A 6,591-nucleotide genomic window follows, 5' to 3' on the forward strand; every position below is an offset into this window, starting at 1 on the left:
CTCTTGCTCCACCATCTTTCTAGTATTGCAGCTACTCTGTTTTTCTATTTTTTAAAGTTATGAAACTATGCAAAATAGCCCATAGATAACGAATTAAATATATATTCACATGATTAATTACTACCTTGAAATAAACTTTCCAAGGTGTTTGAGTTCATGATCAAAGGCAATAAATTGTCTCAAGATAGTGTAACTTAAAAAAAAATGTGTTTACAATGGTCCTTATAGAAAATATCACTTGTGCTCTTATGTTTAGGAGATATTCCTCAGACTCAGGAGCTGACTACTCAGTCTCTTCATTGCCATCTTTATGTCATTGTTTCTCAGTGTGTAAATGGCAGGATTCAGGATGGGTGTAATCATAAAGTCCAAAATGGCCAGAAATTTATCCACTGACGCTGAGGGAAATGGCCACATATAAACAAAGATGCATGGTCCAAAGAACAAAACCACCACGATGATGTGAGCTGAAAGAGTAGACAGGGCTTTGGACAAACCACCTGAAGAGTGTTTCCATACAGTGACCAGGATGAAGACATAGGAGGTAATCAATAAAAAGAAAGTGATTGTGGAAATGAACCCACTATTGGCAGTAACCAGGAACTCCATTCTGTAGCTGTCTATGCAGGCAAGTTTGATAAACCAAGGAAGGTCACAGTAAAAGCTATCTACTTCATTAGGACCGCAAAAAGGTAAATGGACAACAAAAGCCAACTGGGATACTGAGTGAATGAGACCAACAACCCAAGCACCAGACAGAAGCAGAATGCACATCTGTGAGTTCATGATGCTCAGGTAGTGAAGGGGCTTACATATAGCCACATATCTGTCAAAAGCCATAGCTGTGAGTAGCACCATCTCAGAGCCACCCAGGACATGAAGGACAAATATCTGGATGATACACCCCTGGAATGATATGGTATTGTGTCCAGAGTACAGGTCAGAAATCATCTTAGGAACTGTTAAGGTAGAAAAACAAAAATCCATAAACGAAAGGTTGGCTAAAAGGAAGTACATGGAGGAATGTAAATGAGGGTCATAGCTTACTATAAACACAACAAAGAGGTTCCCTACAACAATTGCTACATAAAACACTGTAGAGACAGCAAGGAGGAAATGCTTCATTGGTGTCAATGTAGAAAGTCCCAGCAACACAAATTCAGATACCTCAGTGTAATTTACTTCATTCATTGACTTCGCCTTTTACTACCTAAAAGACTGAAAACAAAATGACAAAAAGGAATTTATCAGAAATAAATATTTGTAAAATGTTTAAGCTGTTTTAAATTCAGTAGTAAAGAAAAAGAAACCTCATAACTACAAAGTGTTGAAAAATTCATGAATTTTCTGTGACATGGATACCTGGGTGAGAGAAAAAAAAGAAAAAGAAAGAAAAAAAAAGAAAAATTCATGCATTCATTTATCCACTCAACTAATGTTTCTAATGAGCATCTAGTATATGCCAGGAACTATGCCAACTTCTGAGGTCGAACTATGCCAACTTCTGAGGTCAAACAATGATTCTAACTTCAGATGGAGCAAGACATTAATAGCCATAACTATAGATATACTCTGATAATTGATTTTAAGAAAAACCATAGACTGCTATGAGAACAATGTGATGCATCACAGTGGTGCTTGCTCAGACTCTGCTATAGGGAATTACTACTGAAAAGTGAGAAGAGAAGTCCAGACTTTGGAAATGCCCAGTGCAAAGACCCTAAGACAGGAAAGCCAGTGGAGTAAGAGGCTGAACAACTGAAATTAGCATAGAGTGACTGGCCAGTCTTAAAATCTTGTTTCCATTATAATAATTTTGTTTTTTTATCCTAATAGCAATAGAAAATTACTGAAAACATTTTAAGCAGTAGCTTGGTTATATTTCTGCTTTAAATGGTCACAATGTAAAGAATGGAATGAAAGGACTAGGGAGAGCTTAAAGTAACTTATCAGGAACTACTGAACAACCGTATCAACATCAGGTGAGCAGGATGAATTATTAACCAATAGTGTTAGCAAAACAAATAAAACTGAGAAACAAATAGATCTTTGCGTCTGAACACAAACTCAGATAAGTTTCAAATTGATATTTAAATGAAAGAAATAGGAAGAAGTCAAAGGAAGTATCTGAATACTTGGAGAACCATTAGGTTAAAAAATTTATTGTAAACATATACCTATATTCATAAATATAATGGAGGAAATAATTGATAGTATGCAAAAATATTAAAATAGAAATATATTGGATATTCAGATAAATATAAAGATAGTATATACAGATATACATACGTTTTATATGAGAATATAAGCACTATAAAAATAGCATAAATTGTTGAAAATGGTTGTAAAAGATAAGACAGATGATTGATACCTTTAACATAAAATTAGTTCTTCCAAATAATGAAAAAATATGGTAAACAGTTTAAAATGAGGAAAATATACAAAGATCATTGACAGAAGGAGAAATCAGGACAGTAAATAATCATATTAAAAGTAAAACACTAGTAATCCAAGATGTGTAGATAAGATAGCATGAAGTGTTATTTTGTGCATAACGATTTGTCAAATTAAAAAAAAAATCAGTGATTTACTATGAATGAGGCTTTGAGGACACAGACATTCTCAAATGCTTAAGAGAATAGTGCAAATTAATACAACGTCTCTAGAAGGCACTAAGTAGATATCAGAGGTTAAAATTTTTCCTTAACTTATAACTAAGAATTACACCTTAAGAACATTACTTTAGGTAATAACAATAGATGAGCTAAAAATGTAGCTACAAGGCTACCTATTATACCACTGTTATAGAGAATTAAAACATACATGGTACTTCTAACTGAAAAAAGCATTCATTCTTTTATGGAGAAACAAAAGTCAATTCACAGAAAGACATTGCTAAGTCCTAGCCATAGCAATCTGACAACAGAAGGGAATAAAAGGCATCCAAATCAGAAAAGAAGAAATAAAACTATCTCACTTCACTAATGATATGATTTTATACCTACAAAATCCTAAAGACTCTGCCAAAAGGCTTCTATAACTATAAATAATTTTAGTAAGGCTTCAGCATACAAAAATCAATGTACAAAAATCAGTAGCATTTCCATACACTAATAACGTCTAGGCCAAAAGTAAAATAAAAAACACAATCCCATTTATAATTCTATTTTTATAAAGAAAATAAAATACCTGAGAATACAGTTAACTAGGGAGGTGAAAGATCTCTACAAGGAGAACTACAAAACACTGGTGAAAGTAATCACAAACAATATAAATAAATGGAAACACACTCCATGCTCATGGATTAGAAGATTCAATACACTAAAATGGCCATACTACCCAAGGCAATTTACAGATTCCATGCTATTCCTATTATATTACCAATGTCATTTTTCACAGAATTAGAAAAAATTTTGAAACTCTCATGGAATCAAAAAGAGTACAAATAGCTAAAGAAATTCTGAGCAAAAAGAGCAAAGCCAGGGACATCACACTACTTGACTTCCATCTATACTATAAGGCTATAGTAAACAAACAAAACAGCATAGTACTGGTACAAAAACAGACACATAGACCAATGGAACAAAATAGAAAACTCAGAAGTAAAGAGGCACACTTACAACCATCTGATCTTTAACAAGGCCGACAAAAACAAGCAATGGGTAATGAACTTCCTATTCAACAAATGGTGGTTGGATAACTAGCTAGTCATACGCAGAAGAATGACTGTACCCTTACCTTTCATCATATATGAAAATTAAGTCAGGAGAATTAAAGATTTAAATGTAAAACCTCAAACTCTCAAAATTCTACGAGAAAATCTATGAAATATCCTTCTCGACACTGGCCTTGACAAGAATTTTTGGCTATGTTCCCAAAAGCAACTGCAATGAAAACAAAAATTGGTACGTGAGACAACAATTTTTAAAAACAAAAATTGATAAGTGAGAAAACAAAAACTGATAAGCAATTTAATTGACAAAAGAGCTTCCGCAGAGCAAAATAAATTATCAATAGAATAAACAGACAACCTACAGGATGGGAAAAATGGGAAAAATATTCATAAACTGTGCATTCAACAAAGGTCTAATATCCAGAATCCATAAGAAACTTATATAAATTGACAAGCAAAAATCAACCCCATTAAGAAATAGGCAAAGAACACATGAACAGATACTTTTCAAAATAAGGCATACAAGCAGCCAAGAACTGTATGGAAAAAAAATGCCCAGCATCTCTAATCATAAGAGAAATGCAAATCAAAACCACAACGAGATACCATCTCACACGAGTCAGAACAGCTCTTACTAAAAAGTCAAAAAAACAACAGATACTGGTGAGGCTGCAGAGAAAAGGGAGAGCTTACACACTGTTGGCGGGAATGTAAATTAGTTCAGTCACTGTGGAAAGCAGTTTGGAGATTACTTAAAGAACTTAAAACAGAGTTACCATTCAACCCTGCAATCCCATTACTGACTATATACTCAAAGGAAAATAGATTATTATACCAAAAAGACATATGCATTCATATGTTCATTATTGTGCTATTCACAATAGCAAAGATATGGAATCAACCTAGGTGCCTATCAAAGGTGGATTACATAAAGACAGAGTGGGAACACGTACGTCATAGAATGCTATACAGCCATAAAAAAGAATAAAATAATGTCCTTTGCAGCAACATGGATGGAGCAGGATGCCATTCCTAAGCAAACTAATGCAGGAACAGAAGACTCAACACTGCACAGTCTCATTTATAAGTGAGAGCTAAACGTCGAGCACACATGGACATAGACATGAGAACAAGAGACACTGTGGACTATTAGAGGAAAGAGGGAGGGGGCATGGGTTGAAAAACTACCAATAGGGTACTATGCTCACAACCTGGATACAATATACTCATGGAACAAACCTGCATGTATCTAAAACAAATCTCCACTGTATCTGAAATAAAAGTTGAAATGTAAAAATAAAAAAAAAGTTAATAAAGTATATTTGAATAGAAAGAAAAAGATAAAATGTATAGGAAATTTATTTTGAAATTTTGTCTTTAGTGTTTATCAATAAATTGTTAATCTCCAAGCTTATATGTATTATTGGTTTGAACCACATAAAATTATTCTTTCGGTAGGTCAAAAAATGATCAAATATCAGTTTTACAGACCTCAATCTAATATGTTGACTTTTTTCTTACATAATTTTTAAAACCACTTTATCTTTAAGCTTCAAACATTACTGATGATGATTTCTCAACCTGAATTGAATACCATGGGCTTCCCAGCTGTAGAATTACCAACACAGTTTCCCTCAAGCCCACACCACTTGACTTTCTCACGTCCTAGGCTCCCACTGCACTACTTCAGAAGGAGAGCAGCATGAGCTGGTGGGAGCACCATGCACAATGGATTTGAGGGCAGTCAGGTCAAACAGGACTGGATATCCTAAGTGTCATATGTGTGTGTGTGTGTGTGTGTGTATATCTATATCTCCTAAGTGTTACAGACATGGAGCAAATATTGCAGCCAAAAGAAAACACTGCAACAGAGATGCCAGGAGGTCCTGCCACAACAGCACTGGAGGGAGAATTTTATAGTCAATAATTGATGAAAATGGAGCAGAATTAGGCATGAGAGAATGACAATGGATGTGACTTGAAAGGGAACTACAAATCTCTGAAGGTTTTGACAATGTTATATATAGATTTTAATATATATGTATAGATTTTAATATATGCATATTCTAGAATATGAAAAAAAGCTCAGTATCTTCCCCAAAGTGTAAGATGAACAAAAAACAGTTTAAAGACCAAAATAAAAACCAGGGAAGAAAAAGTAAAGACAATTTTTTTTTCCTAAGTGGTAGAAAAATGGGTGATTTGTCTGTTTTCCTCTTCTTTATTTTCTAAATATAAAATTCCATGTTAATAAAACTGTCATCCTTTGATAAGTTTAATGGGAAGGTTAGGTATGACAGTGTCATCAGTCACAACATTATGATTAAGAAAAAGTCAATGTGTTAACTCCAACTCCACAAGATCTAATTTGAAAAAATGGGAAGGCATGCGCCGGTAACTCACAACAGAAACAACAGCACGTACAAATGGCCAACAAATACATTCATACGTTCATTTGCAATGAAGAGCTTCATTGTTTTCTGTTTTGTCAATCAACTGCAAGAGACAGAGAGAGAAATAGAAAAAGAGAAAACAGTGAAAGAACAAAAATTTCCAGTATTTTCAAAGTTTTAAAACAAAAGTGATTCTTGTACAATTTTTTTTAGAATTTTTATAATTTGATTTTTTTAATTAAAAAATACAAGAAAAAAATAGTACAACGAATACACACATAACCGTTTAAGAAATTATAAATTGAAAATATTTAATATAACTTAAAATGTACGCATCTATTTTTAGACATGCTAGCACAGAAGTAAAATGTAAATAGAATATATATATTGTACATATTTACATATAGTTTTTGACATGTCAATAGCAAGCATTAATCATAATATATTACATGTATGTAATAAAATATTATGAAGCTATTAAAATCAACTAAATGGTTCTACATATACAGATCTAGAAAAATTTCC

The sequence above is a fragment of the Sapajus apella genome, unplaced genomic scaffold, assembly GCF_009761245.1.
Source record: "Sapajus apella isolate SASKATOON/1434 unplaced genomic scaffold, GSC_monkey_1.0 scaffold122, whole genome shotgun sequence".
In the NCBI taxonomy this organism is placed as follows: Eukaryota; Metazoa; Chordata; class Mammalia; order Primates; family Cebidae; genus Sapajus; species Sapajus apella.